At 38.6% G+C, this 17,057-nt stretch overlaps 1 protein-coding gene and 1 non-coding gene across 2 annotated transcripts in view; both read left to right on the top strand.

The window, feature by feature from the left end:
• ACYP2 (acylphosphatase 2) overlaps positions 1-17,057 on the top strand; it is a 173,544-nt gene that overhangs the window by 120,313 nt on the left and 36,174 nt on the right. The window lies entirely within an intron of this gene.
• Positions 15,537-15,664, top strand: LOC136165878 (U6atac minor spliceosomal RNA). Its single transcript, XR_010662842.1, has one exon. It is a non-coding gene; the product is annotated as a U6atac minor spliceosomal RNA (small nuclear RNA).

Genomic DNA, 17,057 nt, shown 5'->3' with positions numbered 1-17,057 from the left:
CCAGCAGAGTTAGGCCAAAGAAAGGAGAGAAAAGGTAATGATGAATATAAAAGGAGAAATTAATGAAAGACAATTAATAGGAAGTATCAACCAAAGATTAATAATAAAAGGAGAGAGTAAGTAAATAATATTTGGAATGGAAAATGTAGTCCCAGTACTGATTTAAGGAAATAAAAGAGAACATGTTGGACAAACTTACACTAGTACATTTTCAAACTTGGATGATATATATGAATTTATGGAAATAGAACTCAACACTGAAATGCAGTGAAAATCCTAAACAGACATAGAAATAAACAGAACCAAGGGTTTAAAAAAAAAAAACAACTTCCTACAAAATTAGCATGAGGCTAAATGGTTTGAAACAAATACTTCCTTAACCTTCAAGGAACACATTACCGTGTGCCTGTGGCATGCCTACTACTATTTTAGGCTCTTAGGATATATTATTAAACAGAACAAAGATTTCTTCACTCTTGGAGTTTCTAGCAGAGGAGAAGACAATAATAAACTAGGAAGTGATAAGTGCTATGGATAAAACAATACATAGTATTAAGGGAATTGAGAGTTGTGGGGGTAGGGAGGGAATTGGGAGCAGACTGTGGTTTTGAAAGGGTAGTCAGAGAAAAGGGCTTCCCAGGTGGCACAGTGGTAATCAGCCTGCCTGCGCAGGAGATATGGGCTTAATCCCTGAGTCAGGAAGATCCCCTCGAGAAGAGAATGGCAACCTACTCCAGTATTCTTGCCTGGGAAATCCCATGGACAGAGGAGCCTGTCAGGCTACAGTCTCAGTTCAGTTCAGTCGCTCAGTCATGTCCCCATGAATTGCTCTTTGTGACCCCATGGACTGCAGCACACCAGGCTTCCCTGTCCATCACCAACTCCCGGAGCTTTCTCAAACTCATGTCCATTGAGTCGGTGTTGCCATCCAACCATCTCATCCTCTGTTGTCCCCTTCTCCTCCTGCCTTTGATCTTTCCCAGCATCAGGGTCTTTTCCAGTGAGTCAGTTCTTCACACCAGGTGGCCAAAGTATTGGAGTTTCGGCTTCAGCATCAGTCCTTCCAATGAATATTCAGGACTGATTTCCTTTAGGATGGACTGGTTGATATATTTGCAGTCCAAGGGACTCTCAAGAGTCTTCTCCAGCACCGCAGTTCAAAAGCATCAATTCTTCAGTGCTCAGCTTTCTTTATAGTCCAACTCTTACATCCATACATGACTACTTGAAAACCATAGCTTTGACTAGACAGACCTTTTTTGGCAAAGTAATGTCAATGCTTTTTAGTATGCTGTCTAGATTGGCCATAGTTTTTCTCTCAAGAAGCAAGCGTCTTTTAATTTCATGGCTGCAGTCACCATCTGCAGTGATTTTGGACCCCCTCCCCCAAAATAAAGTCTCTCACTGTTTCCACTGTTTCCCCATCTATTTGCCATGAAGTGATGGGACCAGATGCCATGATCTTAGTTTTTTGAATGTTGAGTTTTAAGCCAGCTTTTCACTCTCCTCTTTAACCTTCATCAAGAGTTTCTTTAGTTCTTCACTTTCTGTCATAAAGGTGGTGTCATCTGTGTATCTGAGTCTACTGTCTATGGGATTGCAGAGAGTCAGATGTGATTGAGCACCATCAGAGGAAACCTCAATGAAAAGATTTTGACAAAGATTCAAAGAAGGAAGGATTTAGCTCAGTGGATATTCTGGAGAGGAGCATACTAGGAAGAAAGAGGAGCTAAACAGAAGCCTTAGGACAGGACCATGCTTAGGGTGTTCAGGGAATAACCAAAAGGAGAGCAGTGTGACTGGAGCAGGTTGAATGAGAGAGGCCAGATCAAGCAGGATATTACATGATACTGTAAGAAGTTTGGTTTTATTCTTAGTGAAACGGGAAACCACTACAGGATTTTTGGCAGAGGATTCAAAATTGGACGCATTTTGCATGGATCACTGGCTCCTGAGTGAAGAATAGACTGTATGGGAACAATGATAGATGTAGGGAGATATTTTAGAAGGCTATCAAAGTAATAAAGGTGAAGGTGATATTCCGCAGTGGACTTGGGTAGCGGATATAGTATGATGGTAGAGCCAGCATGATTTCATGATGAGCTGGATACAGGGTATAAGAGAAGGAAAGAAGTCAAGGATGATTCCATGTATTTTGACCTGAGCAACTGATAGGATGAAGCTGCCAGACGCAGATATAAGGGACATTATGGTAGCAGAGACCTTTGCAGGAAAATCAGAAATTGCTTTTGGACATGTTAGGTTTGAGATGACTTTGGATGAGAGCTGAGATAACAAGTGGGCATGAAGAAACTGGAGCACAAGAGAGGTCTAGGGTGGGGATACACACTTGGAAGTAATCAGCACACATGATATTTAAAGCAATATTTAAAGCTGGATGAAATCACCAAGGATGTGAGTAGCCATAGACCAAGCCCTAGGGGCTCCAAAATCACAAGGTCAGGAAGAAGGGGAAGAACCAGCAAAAGAGACTAAGGGGAGACCAGTGAAGGAGGAGAGGATCTGAAAATGTGCAGGATGCTTAGAGCCAAATGTGTAAAGGAAAGTTCAACTGTGTGATGTGGTGCTGACAGGTCAAGTAAGATGAGAACTGACCGATGGATTTTACAATAAAAGTGATGGAGGTCAGAACAGATTTTAAGGGGAATGGGAGGAAAGAAATTGGAGACAGTGAATATTGATACTCTTTTGAGGAATTTGCCCAAAAGGGAAATAAATGGAGTCATCACTTGACAAAAACTGTTTTGAAGGAGTGGTGGGGTGACAGCTTGGCTAAAATGGCTTTTTCAATTTTTTAATTTATTTTTTTGGCTGTGCTGGGTCTTCGCTGCTGCGCGGGCTTTTCTCTCATTGTGCTAAGCAAGGACTACCCTCTGGTTGTGGTGCGCAGACTTTTCATTGCAGTGGCTTCTCTTATTGTAGAGCACAGGCTCCCAGGTGCACGGGCTTCAGTAGTTGCGGCTCGTGGGCTCTAGAGCACAAGCTTAGTTGATCTGAGGCATGCGGGAGTGAATCCCTCCTTGACCAGGGATTGAACCCACATCTCCTGCACTGGCAGGTGGATTCTTTACCACTGAGCCACCAGGGATGCCCTGTGATGTCTTTAAGAGAAAATCCAGAAGGGAGAAAGTGAAAATAGCAAGTATATATGACTCTTGAAGTTTTGCTCTAAAGAAATGAGATGATGGCTGGTGGAGAAAGTGGTTCCAAAAAAGGTTTTTAAAATGGGAGAAAAAGAAGTTTGTATGCCTGCTGATGTGAGTGATTCAGCAGCAGGCAAAAATTCATGATGTAGGAGAGAGACAGGAGACTCATTGGAGGGGTGTCCTTGAATAGGTGAGAGCAGATGAAATCTAGTGCCCAAGTAGAGGAGGAAAAGTCAGCCTTTAGTAGGAACTTGACAAGGTCACTGTGGGAACCAGGAGGAAGGCAAAGTATGAGGGTGCAGATGCTGTTTGGTGGGTAGAAGTGATAATGCAATCTATGAAATTCTCTTCACATCGCTTCTGTGTACTCAGTAAAGGAGAAAGCAAAACTCAATTCAAGTGAGAGAGGATGAGGTGAGGGGCAGAAGGATTCTGGGAAGAGACAAGTAGGAAATAGCTGTCTGGAGAATTGAAGAGTGACAGGACTATGACATATGCTATGATTGTCAAACAGCATTAAGCTCATGAATTTGAATGAGGCACATCAGTGTAGTTGTGAATTTTTCTGCAACCACATTCAGTTTACAGGTGCAGCATGAAGAAGCAGAGCTGGATTTAGAACTGAAGCATGAAGGGCAAGAGAATGATTATAATCATGGATCTGAGAATCTAAGCTAGAGCAATAAAAGACGTAAGGGTGGGTGCAGTGAAAAGGTGGCCTGATCAATGGATCACAATACCCAGGGAATCGAAGGGTCCCTGGAGTCAAGTACCAAAGGAAGCTACAAGGATGAGAGATAGTGGTCTGAGAATGGACTGCAGGGGATTGGTTAGGTCTTGACTCCTCCATCCAACTAGGCCTCTAATGAGGCACCTTGAGGACAAGGTCATTGTAGGGGAGGACGTCAGTGAAGCAAGAGGCCTGGGTGGGAAGGATCACCAATGTGCATACTGAAATCACTGAGAGAAGTGAGAATAAGCCAGTAGCTAGAATCCTTGAGAAATGAGGGGGAAATGACACGAGCAGCAAGCATGCAGGGCATTAGGTGATCTAGACTGATGTCAGGAGATTTAAAGCTGAGTCTGTATTTTAAGGTTAATTATCTAACATCACCACCTTTGGCTAAATTAGTTAGAAGGCAGGTGCCTTTAAAATTTCATATTAACATCACAGAGCCTGTATTATATATTTTTCCTTAAGGTGTTCAGAATAAAGTCACATATGTTAACTGATCAAAACTAAGAAATGTGTATGTTTTTTAATTGGAAAATGAGTAGTGATAATATTCTTCGAGTTCAGTGTGAAATGTTATTCTCTTTGGGGGTCTTTAATTTTTCTTGTGTCCTGCAATATGGACTAGAACCTGCTGAAAAGAATAAAATATGATTTTAATTTGGGGCTTGAAGCACTCTGACTATAGACAGTTTTTTAAGATGAGTAAAGGGAGCTAGCTAGTGGGCTTCCCCAGTGGCTCATAAAGAAGCCGCCTGCCGATGCAGGAGACACAGGTTCGATCCCTGAGTTGGGAAGATTCCCCTGTAGAAGGAAATGGCAACCCACTCCAGTATTCTTGCCTGAGAAATCCCATGGACAGAGGAGCCTGGCGGGCTACAGTACATAGGGTTGCAAAGAGTCGGATGTGACCGAGTGACTAAACAACAACGACAAAGAGAGCTAGTACAAAATCTCAACTAGAGACAGAAAGCAGAAGGGTGGGGGGAGCGGAAAAGAGAAAGGCTAGAAAAGAAGAAACACGAGTGAAAAAAGAAGGTGGCTTTTTGAGGGGAGTACAGTTTAGCTACAGATCTGCACATCATCGAATTGTGAAGTGTTTAAATTCTCTGGGAAACAGAAACAGCATGATGTTTCAAAAAACTAAACTTAATATAAGATGAATGAAGAGAGCCTGTGAATTGTATAGTCTTATTTTTCTTTGACTTCTCAAATATTGTTGTTTGGTTCTTACTTGTTTTGAAAGGAATCTCTTTCTTGACCTAAATTCTTTAAACAAGTGTGTTTGTTTAGTGACTAAGCATACAGAAATATTGTTCTTCAGGCTAGGCCACCCAGTTTAGAAAGACGAGGGCTTCAGTGTATTGTGTTAAAGACTTAAAAGAGTGTTGGTACACAAGAGAAGGAGATGTACACTGCTAATTTCCTCTGTTTCCCAGAGAAAGACCATTAAACTGTGTTTGCAAAGGACATGGTAAAAAAGAAGTTTTGAGTGATTAACCAAGTAGCTTTATAGCTGCGGTCATCTCTGCTGCCTCTTAGAAATAGCATATAAACATAGAGAAGTAGGGAGAAAATATCTGAGTTAACAGGGTGTGGGTAATGATTTACCCTGGGAAAGATAATCATTATGATTTAGTAATTTTCTACCGTTATAGCACTGACAGAAAGCAAATATACTTTCCAGTGCCTAATGAAACTATAAAGAGGCTGAGGTCTGTGTAGGCTGGTGGGTAGAGCCAGATGGCAGGGGGAACCAGATCAGCCAGGGACACACAGAGCCATTTCAAAAATTTAAAATATGAGTCAAAACACCATATAAAATGTTTATAATATCTAAATGTTAAACATACGTAATCATTCTAGCCTGAGATAAATTAAAAATAATGAAATTGATACTATAACAAATGAATGAAATTTAGTTAATCATGAAAAATTGAAATTGGATCTTTTAAAAAATACTGTGATTTTAAAAGCAAAGTACACTGATGGTGTCATCATTGCAATACAAGTATAGTTTTGGGGTAGAAATTTCCAGCAGGTTTAAAAACTCAGACTCTACACTAGTTGCAGAATGGTGAACAGAGTTTTGCTCTAATTGTTGTTAGCATTTTCTTCTTAGCTGTTATTTTAAAGTAATTTCTCTTTTTGATTTTTTTCTTAAGGAACAGTGATATTTTTATGCTTCAGCATATTATATCCTCACTGCATCCTATGAACTAGATACTATTATTAGCCCCATTTTACAGATAGGCGAACTGAGGCACAGAAATAACAAGTAATTTGCTCACAGACATGTTGTTGTTGTTCAGTCACTCAGTTGTGTCCAGCTCTTTGCTACCCCATGGAATGCAGCACACCAGGGTTCCCTATCCTTCACTATCTCTACAGTTTGCTCAGACTCATGTCCATTGAGTTGGTGAAGCCGTCCAACCATCTTATCCTCTGTCTCCCCCTTCTCTTCCTGCGCTTATCTTTCCCAGCATCAGGGTCTTTTCCAGTGAGTCAGCTCTTCGCATCAGGTGGCCAAAGTATTGGAGTTTCAGCTTCGGCATCAGTCCTTCCAGTGAATACCCAAGACTGATCTCCTTTAGGATGGACTGGTTTGATCTCCTTACAGTCTAAGGGACTCTCAAGAGTCTTCTCCAACACCACAGTTCAAAAGCATCAATGGACATATGGTAAATTACAAAGTTAAGAAATGAACCCAAATAACCAGACTCTAAAGCTCTTTCTGTTAAACACTACAGGGTATACTCTGAACTTTTCTGAGCCTCAATTTTCTCATCTATGAAATATGGTCAATAAGGCTTCTCTCTAGTGATGGTTGTAACAATTAAATATAATGTGGAGCTTGTGTAAGGAAGATGTTGGTGCTGCCTTTATCGGTTTCTGAATTGTTTAATTTCTTACAATGAGCATGAATAATTCATGTATTTTTTAATCAAGAAAAATATGTTAAGGCCTATCAGGGTGTCTGGCACAGAGAAGCACCCAATAAAGTCATTATTATGTCTGAAAGCAAAGTCAGAGTTTCCGTTTAACTCAATAGGGATTTGTCATCTCTGGAAGCTTGGATGCAAAGGGAAGAAATAGGGGAACAGTTACAGGAGAACTCAGGTTACAGGATTTTACTTGCCAGTGAGTAGAGCTTGTACATCTTGAAGTAAGGGCTGAGAACCAATGGGAGGGACAGCACATTGGTTGAGGCAAGTGGGAATTAACCGATGGAGCAAAGTCCCAAGGAATTTGGGGTGGGGGGTGTCCTAGAACCTTGGATGAATTAACTTATTTTGGAGAAGATTAACAGTGACCTGTTAGTTGATAGGCCCCATTTTCTTTCTTTAAATTAATTTTTATTGGAGTATAGTTGCTTTATAATGTTAGTTTCTGTTGTACAGCAAAGAAGCCCCATTTTCTAAGGTAATAAAAATACCCTTTTGGAAAATGAGAAGGGAATTTAAAAATAAATCTATGGTTTTCCTTATTTATCTACCTGTTTCTGGGGGCCATGAGAATAAGTTTTCTGAAGAGGAGACATTAGTTTATTTTTCCATTTGTGGCTTGCAATGGTAGAATGATCGCTGGCAAAAGAATATCTTTTCAAGCAGCTTCCCTTGGTGTAGGTCAGGGGGCAGCAAGAGGAGTTATTTCTGCAGCTGTAAAAAAGGTTCAGACCTGTCTTCCTGGTGTCGGCTCTCATTTCATAGTCTAAAATAGATGTGAAATACTGTGCTATTTGGGAATCAGGGCCTACTCATTCTAAGCACATCTGTTGGTAGCTGTTGAAATTCAAATAAAATCAAATAAAGTCCAAGTAATGTTCATGTTATACTTATCAATTTCAAGGAGTGTTAAAAAACACATATACAGAAAACCTACACTCCAGTCACTGACAACTAAGACACAACTTGGAAAGCTTTGATTTTCTGCCAACCATAGCTACTTTGAACCTGAGCCACCACATTTTAATTCCTTTAAAATGCCCCTTCTTCCCTACTTGAACTTTTCAACTGAGATTCATTTTCATTTCAGAAGTTTAAATATGAACTGTATCAAATAGTTCTGTATTTTGATTCTGATGATTCCACAACCTTCAGTAGTGAAATGAGGTGGTTAGACTACTAAACTTATAAAGCCAAGACTGAATGAATGCATTTTTCTCTGTCTTCTCTCCAATTTTAGTAAATAAAAAATTTCAGTTAGGTGTTGTGATTAAGGAAACTTGGTATCTCTATCAATTTATACATGACTCCAATCCATAAGGGATTTAAAGCATCTTTAAAAAGGCAAACACAAGACAGAAAAATAAGGGAAATTCCTTTTTTCAATTAAGCCATGACTCTCTGATAACAAGATCTGATCTGTCAAATGTATTGAAAGAAACAGAGTCATTTTAAGGTTGTGAGTTGTAGTTTTTTCTGAAGAGTTAAAATTTTGATTAGTGTTTCAGGTACCATATATATATGTCTTTACATGGGAGTTTACAGTGTTCCAAGTAGATATAACACCCAAGTACATTATATGAATTATCTTCTTTAGTTTAAACCTCATAATTACCTTATGAAGTATTATTATTTCTTCTTATAGATAAAATAAGTTTCCAAGGTTTACAAGTAAGTAATTTGCCCAAAGTCACATAACTGAGTCAGGGTTCAAATTCATGTCTGTTATTCTGAGTTATTAACTCAACAAACTGTGGAAAATTCTTTAAGAGATGAGAATACCAGACCACCTGACCTACCTCCTGAGAAATCTGTATGCAGGCCAAGAAGCAACTTGGCCAAGAACCAACTGTTCTATGTCCAGTTAGGACTGGACATAGAACAACAGGCTGGTTCCAAATAGAGAAAGGAGTACGTCAAGGCTGTATATTGTCACCCTGCTTATTTAACTTAACATCATGCGAAACGCTGGACTGGATGAAGCACAAGCTGGAATCAAGATTGCCAGGAGAAATATCAATAACCTCAGATATGCAGATGAGACCACTCTTATGGCAGAAAGTAAGGAAGAACTAAAGAGCCTCTTGATGAAAGTGAAAGAGGAGAGTAAAAATGTTGGCTTAAAGCTCAACATTCAGAAAACTAAGATCGTGGCATCTGGTCCCATCACTTCATGGCAAATAGATGGGGAAACAGTGGAAACAGTGAGAGACTATTTTTTTGAGCTCCAAAATCACTGCAGATGTTCACTGCAGCCATGAAATTAAGACACTTATTCCTTGGAAGGAAAGCTATGACCGACCTAGACAGCATATTAAAAAGCAGAGACATTAAAGGCCAATAAAGGTCTATCTAGTCAAAGCTATGGTTTTTCCAGTAGTCATGTATGGATGTGAGAGTTGGACTGTAAAGAAAGCTGATTGCTGGAGAATTCATGCCTTTGAACTGTGGTGTTGGAGAAGACTCTTGAGAGTCCCTTAGACTGCAAGGATATCTAGTCAGTCCATTCTAAAGGAAATCAGTCCTGAAGGACTGATGCTGAAGCTGAAACTCCGTTACTTTGGCCACCTGATGAGAAGAACCGACTCATTTGAAAAGACCCTGATTCTGGGAAAGATTGAAGGCAGGAGGAGAAGGGGATGACAGAGGATGAGATGGTTGGATGACATCACCGACTCAGTGGACATGAGTTTGAGTAAACTCCAGGAGTTGGTGATGGACAGGGAGGCCTGGCATGCTGCAGTCCATGGGGTCAAAAAGAGTCAGACATAACTGAGCGACTGAACTGAACTGAAATCTAAATTATGCCTTATACATGGGAGGCTGTGAAAGAGAAGGTCAATGACTATAAAAATAAATAGAAATATACTAGAAGTTACAAAAGTAAATTCACATGTAAAAGGAAATATTTGTCCAAATCCAGGCAAAGTTTTAAAGCAAGTTTTATGGTAAAAATACAGCACCAGGAAGGAAGACACACAGTATCAACAGCACAGAACAAGGCTCCACGAAGGTGCGGCAGAAACGCACACTCGACTCTCAGGGTGTGTTCCTGCAGTCTCTAGTGCCTTTGGGAAACATGAGTCCTCTCTGTAGGTTCTGGAGCAGTGAAAGAGCCTTACTCTAGGAAGCTTAATAACTTGCCATTTGACACTAATACCCCTGGTTTCTTCTAACTGTGCTTTCATCTGTATGTTGAAAAACATAACCAGTGTTAGAATCTGTAATGTTTAATAACTAGTATTGTTCACCTATTAGTATAGGGGTTTCCTTATTCCTTCTCAATTTACAGAAAAAATATTACCCATGATTCCACTATTCTTTGTCAATAGTGATTTTCATTGTTGCCTTTTTTGATGTGTATTATAAAGCAGAATTATTATTTGACTCCTTCCACCATTAAATAATAACATTTTTTAAGTTTTCATAATTATAATTCTAATGGCTGTATAAGTCTATTGAATTGTTATTTATATTGAGCATGTTTTTTTGTTTGCAGTATTTTGCTATTATAAATATCCTTCTAAGAAGTGATTAATGTATACAGTTTACTTGTATTTCTTCATAAGTGAATTGTATGTTTATATACTTTGACTGTTTATCTATTGAGCTTTTAACATTTTTGAAAATTTGAGTAAGTTCTTTATCTATTATAAACTGTTCTACATGATCAATACAGATACTTCCAAATACATTTCTCTTCTTTTAATTTTGTTAGTTTTTTATGTTAGAACCATTGTTTTGCTTGATGTTGTTGAGCTATTTTTTTCCTTTGTGATTTTCTTTACTGCCCTAAGCTTTTCAAAGATACTATTCCTCTAAAGATTTCATTAATATTTGATTTTTTTTTCCTCATAGCTTTGTTAAGAATTAAAGCTAATATTTACTCTTTTTAATCCACTAGAGGCTTACTCTTGTAATGTGTTATAAGAGCTTATCTAAATCACTTTTTGTTTTGTGTTTGTTTGCCAGTTACCCTGGCAATTATGAAAGTATAATTAGGCAATTATGAAACAGAATTAGGCAATTATTAAATAAATATTATCTTTCTTAATTATAGTTATGATACATTAAATTTATTTCTATATGTCCCACACTTCTTTACTTTAATCATTTAATTATTATACTTTGTTTTAGGATTTCCTGGGAACTAGATCAGCACCATAACTTATGGCTTGTTAGTGCAGAATTTTAACATTTAACAAACAGTAAATTTTACTTGGTAAAATTTGTTTGCCTATGATAACAATATATATATCAATTTGCTCATCTTGTTTTATACATTCTAATATACCTTTATAGTTTTCTTTACATATGACTCATAAGTCTGTAAATCTTCTTTATAAATGTCATAGGCAATTATGTTAAATTTATCCATCCCATCTCTTTTTCTTTTTTTGGAATGAAATTTATTTCCTTTTTATTATGTTATTGAACTGGCTATTAAAGTTATTGAACTTAAAGGAAAGCATCTAATTATGGTAAATTCATTATAAACCCAGTCACACTGATAAACTCATGGGATAATAAATTTAAACAGATTTCTTAGGACTTCTATACATGTAGTGCTTTCTGCAGATAATGAGTTTTATCTCTCCCTTTAATGTTTCATTCCAAAGTGAATAACAGTTTCCTAAATAGCAGTTTCCATTTGTGTATTAAATGGCTGAGCATTAGGCTGAGAGAGAGACTTGAATCCTTCTGTTAGGAGACTTGAATCCTACTGTCAATTCCTCAACTAAGAGAGCCATCTAGCAAGCACCTTCTGTGGGTCAGGCACCATAATAGGCACTTTACATAGTCCATCTTGCCTAAGGCTTAGAATAGATATACTATTAAATATCATAGGTGAGGGAGCTGAAGTTTAGCAGGTACAGAAGGCTGGCCTATGCTAGGCCCCCAAGAGCATTGAGAAATGGAATATGGAAGTGTCTAACTACGGTAGCCTGTGTGTAAAAGGCCATGGTTTGTGGTTCTGGAGTCCTTAGCCTGGCAGGTTTTTCACTCCCTGTGGAACCCTGGCAACTGAACTTTAGCCAAGGGCCTGAGAAACTAGGGAGGCATGGAGGAGCTGCATCAGCTTGCTTTCATCCTTATCTTGTATGTACACTTCACACTTCCTGCTTCCAGGTCACACAGTAAACATGAGTGAAAGCAGTCCTGGAGGAAGTCTGTGTTCCTCTTCTCACCAGCCTTTCAACCCAGATCAGCCTTTTGAGGTCTGGCTCAGCTCACTGGGTTAAGTAATGTGTCCAGTACCATCAGTGAGTGATGGGTAAGTGGCTTGCTCCACAGCCAGTGGTCTTGTCATTCTGCCAGTGATTCTACGCCAGGGGTGTGGTCTGGGCAGGTCAGTTCACCTTTCTGCCATCATTCCCTCATCAGTACAATGCAAGAGTCAGATGATGATCCAGTTCTGACAGGCAGACTGCTGCTGAATACATCTTTTACTCTTCTTCAAGACTGTAAACTCCTCAAGGGCAGACTATACTTTCCATGTTCTTGAATCACTCTTATTACTTTGCACTTGACAAATGCTCCATGGATATTTGTTGATGCAGAATGAATGCACTGATCAATCAACTGAAGACAATAGTCTTAATGCTCTTCTCACAGGAGACCTTCAGTGCTAGAACACAGGTTCCTGTAGAGTCATTTCACACTGCAATTGTGTAATTTTTTTTTTATAAAGAAAGCATTTGTCATGAACCTCTTTATAAGAAGTAGCTTAGCAGGGGTCAGCTTGTCTTCATCTGAAAAGAACAATGGAGGTTAGGGAAGTAGAAAGCCTAGAAAGGATTCAGGTTGGGAACTGTGGTAAGTAGACTGTCCTCTGACAAGGCTGTTTTGGCTGTGTTTATCTTTGTGCTGCTGTCTAGCAACAATATGACAAAACTGTGACTATTCAAATGTAATCAAACTAGAGCCTGTCCAAAATCAATTTTAAGTAAATGATGAACTATGGGGAGCAAATCTTAATATATCTGGGCATGCAATAGAAAATTACCAAATATTATGTTCCTGCAATTTAAACAGTGTTTCAAATGTACCCTTAGAAGATACAATTATATTACTTGCATATTAATAGCATGTTCTCTTTTTATGCCAAAAAAAAATTCCAAAGGAAGCTACCCAGCCTTTAGGAGGCATAGAATCTGTGGATTTTGTAATTACTGATGTTAAACTTAAAATCTCATTGAAGTCATTAGTTAATATTTCTAAATCTTTCTGTCTGAAAACTTCTGTGCGGATGTCCCCACAACTTTCTTGCCACCTCTCCATTCCCAGCCAAAGAGGGGAGGGAGAGGATACCTAGACTGCCAATAGTTACAAAGGTTATTTGTGGAAGAAAAACAGGAATTTGTAGTATGCACACGTGTCTGGCTTTGTCTCTTGAACTTCACAAAGACCAGCATCATACTGAACTATAGAATTACTGTTGTCTGAGACTAAAAGAGAAATCTAGGGAAATGAAATATTTTTGTCAAAAATTACTGCAATGTCAAATTTTTTAAACTAAGCTTTTACATGGAAGCATATGGAGGGAAAAGCTATAAGGAGTCAGTTTTTTATGAGCCTCAGTATCGCTGGAAAAGAAAACATTACAGAGACCAGACCAGTTTCTCTAACATGGATACAAAGGAGAATGATGTCATCATATCAGCAGTTTTGTGCTGCCACAATAAAGATCAATGATGGTGCTTTCCATATCCTTTAACTAAACCAAAATACCTACATTCAGCTGCAACCTGAGAAACAGGCAATAAAATCACAAATGACTTTACTTTCATTTTTTTTTACATATTACACTTTGTAATAGTGTTTAGTTTTATTGTCCCAGAACAGGAAAAGGAAAATATCATGTTAATTAAATTTTGGTATTAACTTATTCATCATGTGCATAATTTTTACATCATCAACAAGAAAGGTACAGGGCTCAGTTATAGAAAATGCCATGGCAACCTGAACTGAGATGGTCCTGAATTCTCTAGACTTCTTTCAGGCTTCCTAATATTAAAGTTCTGTGCAAGGTAAGATATGAAAGAAGAAAAAAAACCCTCCTCATTTAAACAACCTTGATCTAAATAAATATACCAATAAATTTTATCTCTGTGCTAGAACAGCATGACTCCATCAGGCCTCAAGGATTTCCTGTGGACCAAGTTCCAAGTTCTAGAGTGGCTGTCTAGTTCCCCCTCCCACCCTTTCTCCGTTGGAATCCTGCCAGATGATACTGTGCAAAAGGGATAAAATTTTTAAGGAGGGTCACTTCAAAAAATTTTAAGGAGGCTCATGACTATGTATATAACTGTGGAAAGGTTTATGAGCCACAAAATACTACAGATGGTAAAGAGTCTGCCTGCAACGCAGGAGATGCAGGAGACAAAAGGGGTCGACTCCTGGGTCAGGAAGATGCCCTGGAGAAGGGAATGGCAACCAACTCCAGCATTCTTGCCTGGGAAATCCCATGGACAGAGGGACCTGGCAGGGCTACAGGCCATGGGGTTGCATAGAGTTGGACATGACTGAACGACTAACACACACACAGACCTCTGTTATTTTGACCTTGAGTTAAAAGGATCCAGCTCTACTGGCTTACTTGAATGGGGCTGCTCTTCTTTATTTACTCAAGCTAAATTTCAGATCAGCCCTTGAATTATGTGAGCTCAGCTATATTCTCTAAAAGAGAGCCAGGCCAATGTGAACCTGGATCCGAGTTTACTTATTCAGTAACATCTGGCTACTTGGATCTCATCATCTGTCGTGTATCTCACCATGTCACTCCCAACCACAGGAAACTGAGGATCAGCTTTGTGGGACTGTGTGACAGAGAGGGAGCACTCTCGTAAATATATTTTTAACAGATCTAAATTTTGTAAGTAAATTAATACCACTTGACTATTTTTAACTTCTGATTTTAGATCAGGAAAGAAAACCAATGTAAAAACATTTTCCCTAAAAGTCTTGGAATAAGATAGGAATAGGGGCATCTTCTCGTGCTTTATTTTGGCAAGTGCTTCCTGAGGTTCTCACCAGGAGAGGCTGATGGCTCTCAGAGTGTGGAGCAGCCATGTAGGGATTTAACAATAACAACCCTCTTTCTAAGGATACCAAGCTCTGGAAAATGACTGAGCAGATTTATAGAATCTAGTGTATTAAGTGAATTCCATTTAGGAGAATTTGGCATGTCAGCCTGTGCTGTTTTATAATGAACATCCAAGCTCTGCCTAGTTTGTCTAATAGAGTCCTTATAAGGACAAAGTAAGTTCCAATTTAATGTAATTTCTTATTAATATTTAGTCAAAGTAAAATGCAACATCAAGCATAGTACTAACTATATTCATTATAGCAGTTTACATAGCAGTTGCTATGGGTTCTGTATTTATATCTCATACATCTTTTTCTGGGAAAAAAATTGAAGCTGAAACTTAAACAGCTTACATGTTTGCTCTTTTTTATCCTTCATAGGAGAAATTTCTTTAAAGAAATTATAAATATCTAGGTATACTGCTTTTAGTATTTACTCCCTCTAATCTATCCTCTACAGGCAGCTTGACTCTTCATTCAGAAATACAACTGAGTTCTCATCTTTACAGAAAAAATTCTATGTCCTCAGCAAGCTGTACAAGACCCTCCACCATCTAGCCATAGCCTCACTAATCTATTTTAATCTATAAGAATCTCCCACTTGTGTTGTATGAACGGAGAGAAGGTTAGCACACTCTCCTAGACAAGAATGGAAGAGACCCTTGGCCCTCACAGCATCCATATGGTTAAGGCATTGCCACCTATTTTGTGGCATCTAACAACTACTGTTTAAAGAAAAAACAGTCTCCTACTCAAAATGTCTGGTGTCTCCATATTGTTAGTTTGGGTACTTTGGCTACCATTTTCCTTTGTTAATAATACATCATAAATATGTTAGTCTAACAGTTTTTCAATACCATAAAACTTACTTACACACAGGGAAAAATCACTCCTTATTACCATGTTGGAGATATTAACATGGGTGCTTCCCTGGTGACTCAGATGGTAAAGAATCTGCCTGCAATGTAGGAGACCCAGGTTCGACCCCTGGGTGGGGAAAATCCCCAGAGAAGGCAATGGTTACCCAATCCAGTATGCTTGCCTGGAGAATTCCATGAACGGAGGAGCCTGGTAGGGCTACAGTGCATGGGATCACAAAGAGGCAAACGTGACTGAGCGACTAACACATATCTTTACCTATAACACACCTTTGGAGAAACAACACCATTGGTAAAATATTGCATAGTAGTTAACTCTGGATGTCATTACTTCCCAAGAAGAGACATTGCCAATAAAATTTCAGCATTCATTGTACTGAATTTGATCACAATTTATATTTTGATCTATGTTCAGATTGTCCTCTCCCATGCCACTGCTGCTGCTAAGTCGCTTCAGTCGTGTCCGACTCTGTGTGACCCCATAGACGGCAGCCCACCAGGCTCCACCGTCCCTGGCAAGAACACTGGAGTGGGTTGCCATTTCCTTCTCCAATGCATGAAAGTGAAAAGTGAAAGTGAAAAGTGAAAGTGAAGTCTCTCAGTTGTGTCCGACTCTTCACGACCTCATGGACTGCAGCCTACCAGGCCCCTCCATCCACAGGATTTTCCAGGCAAGAGTACTAGAGTGGGTTGCCAGTGGCCTTTTCTGGTTCTTTCCCATAGGAAAAGGGAAAAAAGTTTTTATTCTCTTAGGCATTTTTCAAACACATTTGCATTCTTTTTATTCATTTAAAATTGATACATATCCATTGGAGAATTTTGAAAATAATTTGAAAACAAGCAAAGAGAAAAGAAAAAAAACTGCCCATATTTCAGGAGATACCATTACCACTTTCTACATCTTTCAGATATTTTTCCATGTATATTTTCCCACAAAAGTGAGGTCATACTATACATCTTGTTTTGCAACTTGCTTTTAAAAAACAATACCATATTACAAACATCTTTATTAATAAAAATTCATCTTAATAATTTTAACAGCTAGTAGTCCTTTATATGGAAATACAGTCATGTACTTACATTCCTAATTGTTGGACATTTAGCTTGCTTTAACTATTTTCTTGTTACATACAATGTACATTCTTGAGGCAAAATCTTTACCTGTATCCTCAATGATACTTTAGGATGAGAATCACTGAGTCACATTTTAAAAGGTAATTTTTATTACAGTATTGTTGATTTACAG

Source organism: Muntiacus reevesi, chromosome 3 (assembly GCF_963930625.1).
Source record: "Muntiacus reevesi chromosome 3, mMunRee1.1, whole genome shotgun sequence".
Classification (NCBI taxonomy): Eukaryota; Metazoa; Chordata; class Mammalia; order Artiodactyla; family Cervidae; genus Muntiacus; species Muntiacus reevesi.
Note: the sequence above shows the minus strand (reverse complement) of the source record. Positions and strands in the feature narration are given on the sequence as shown.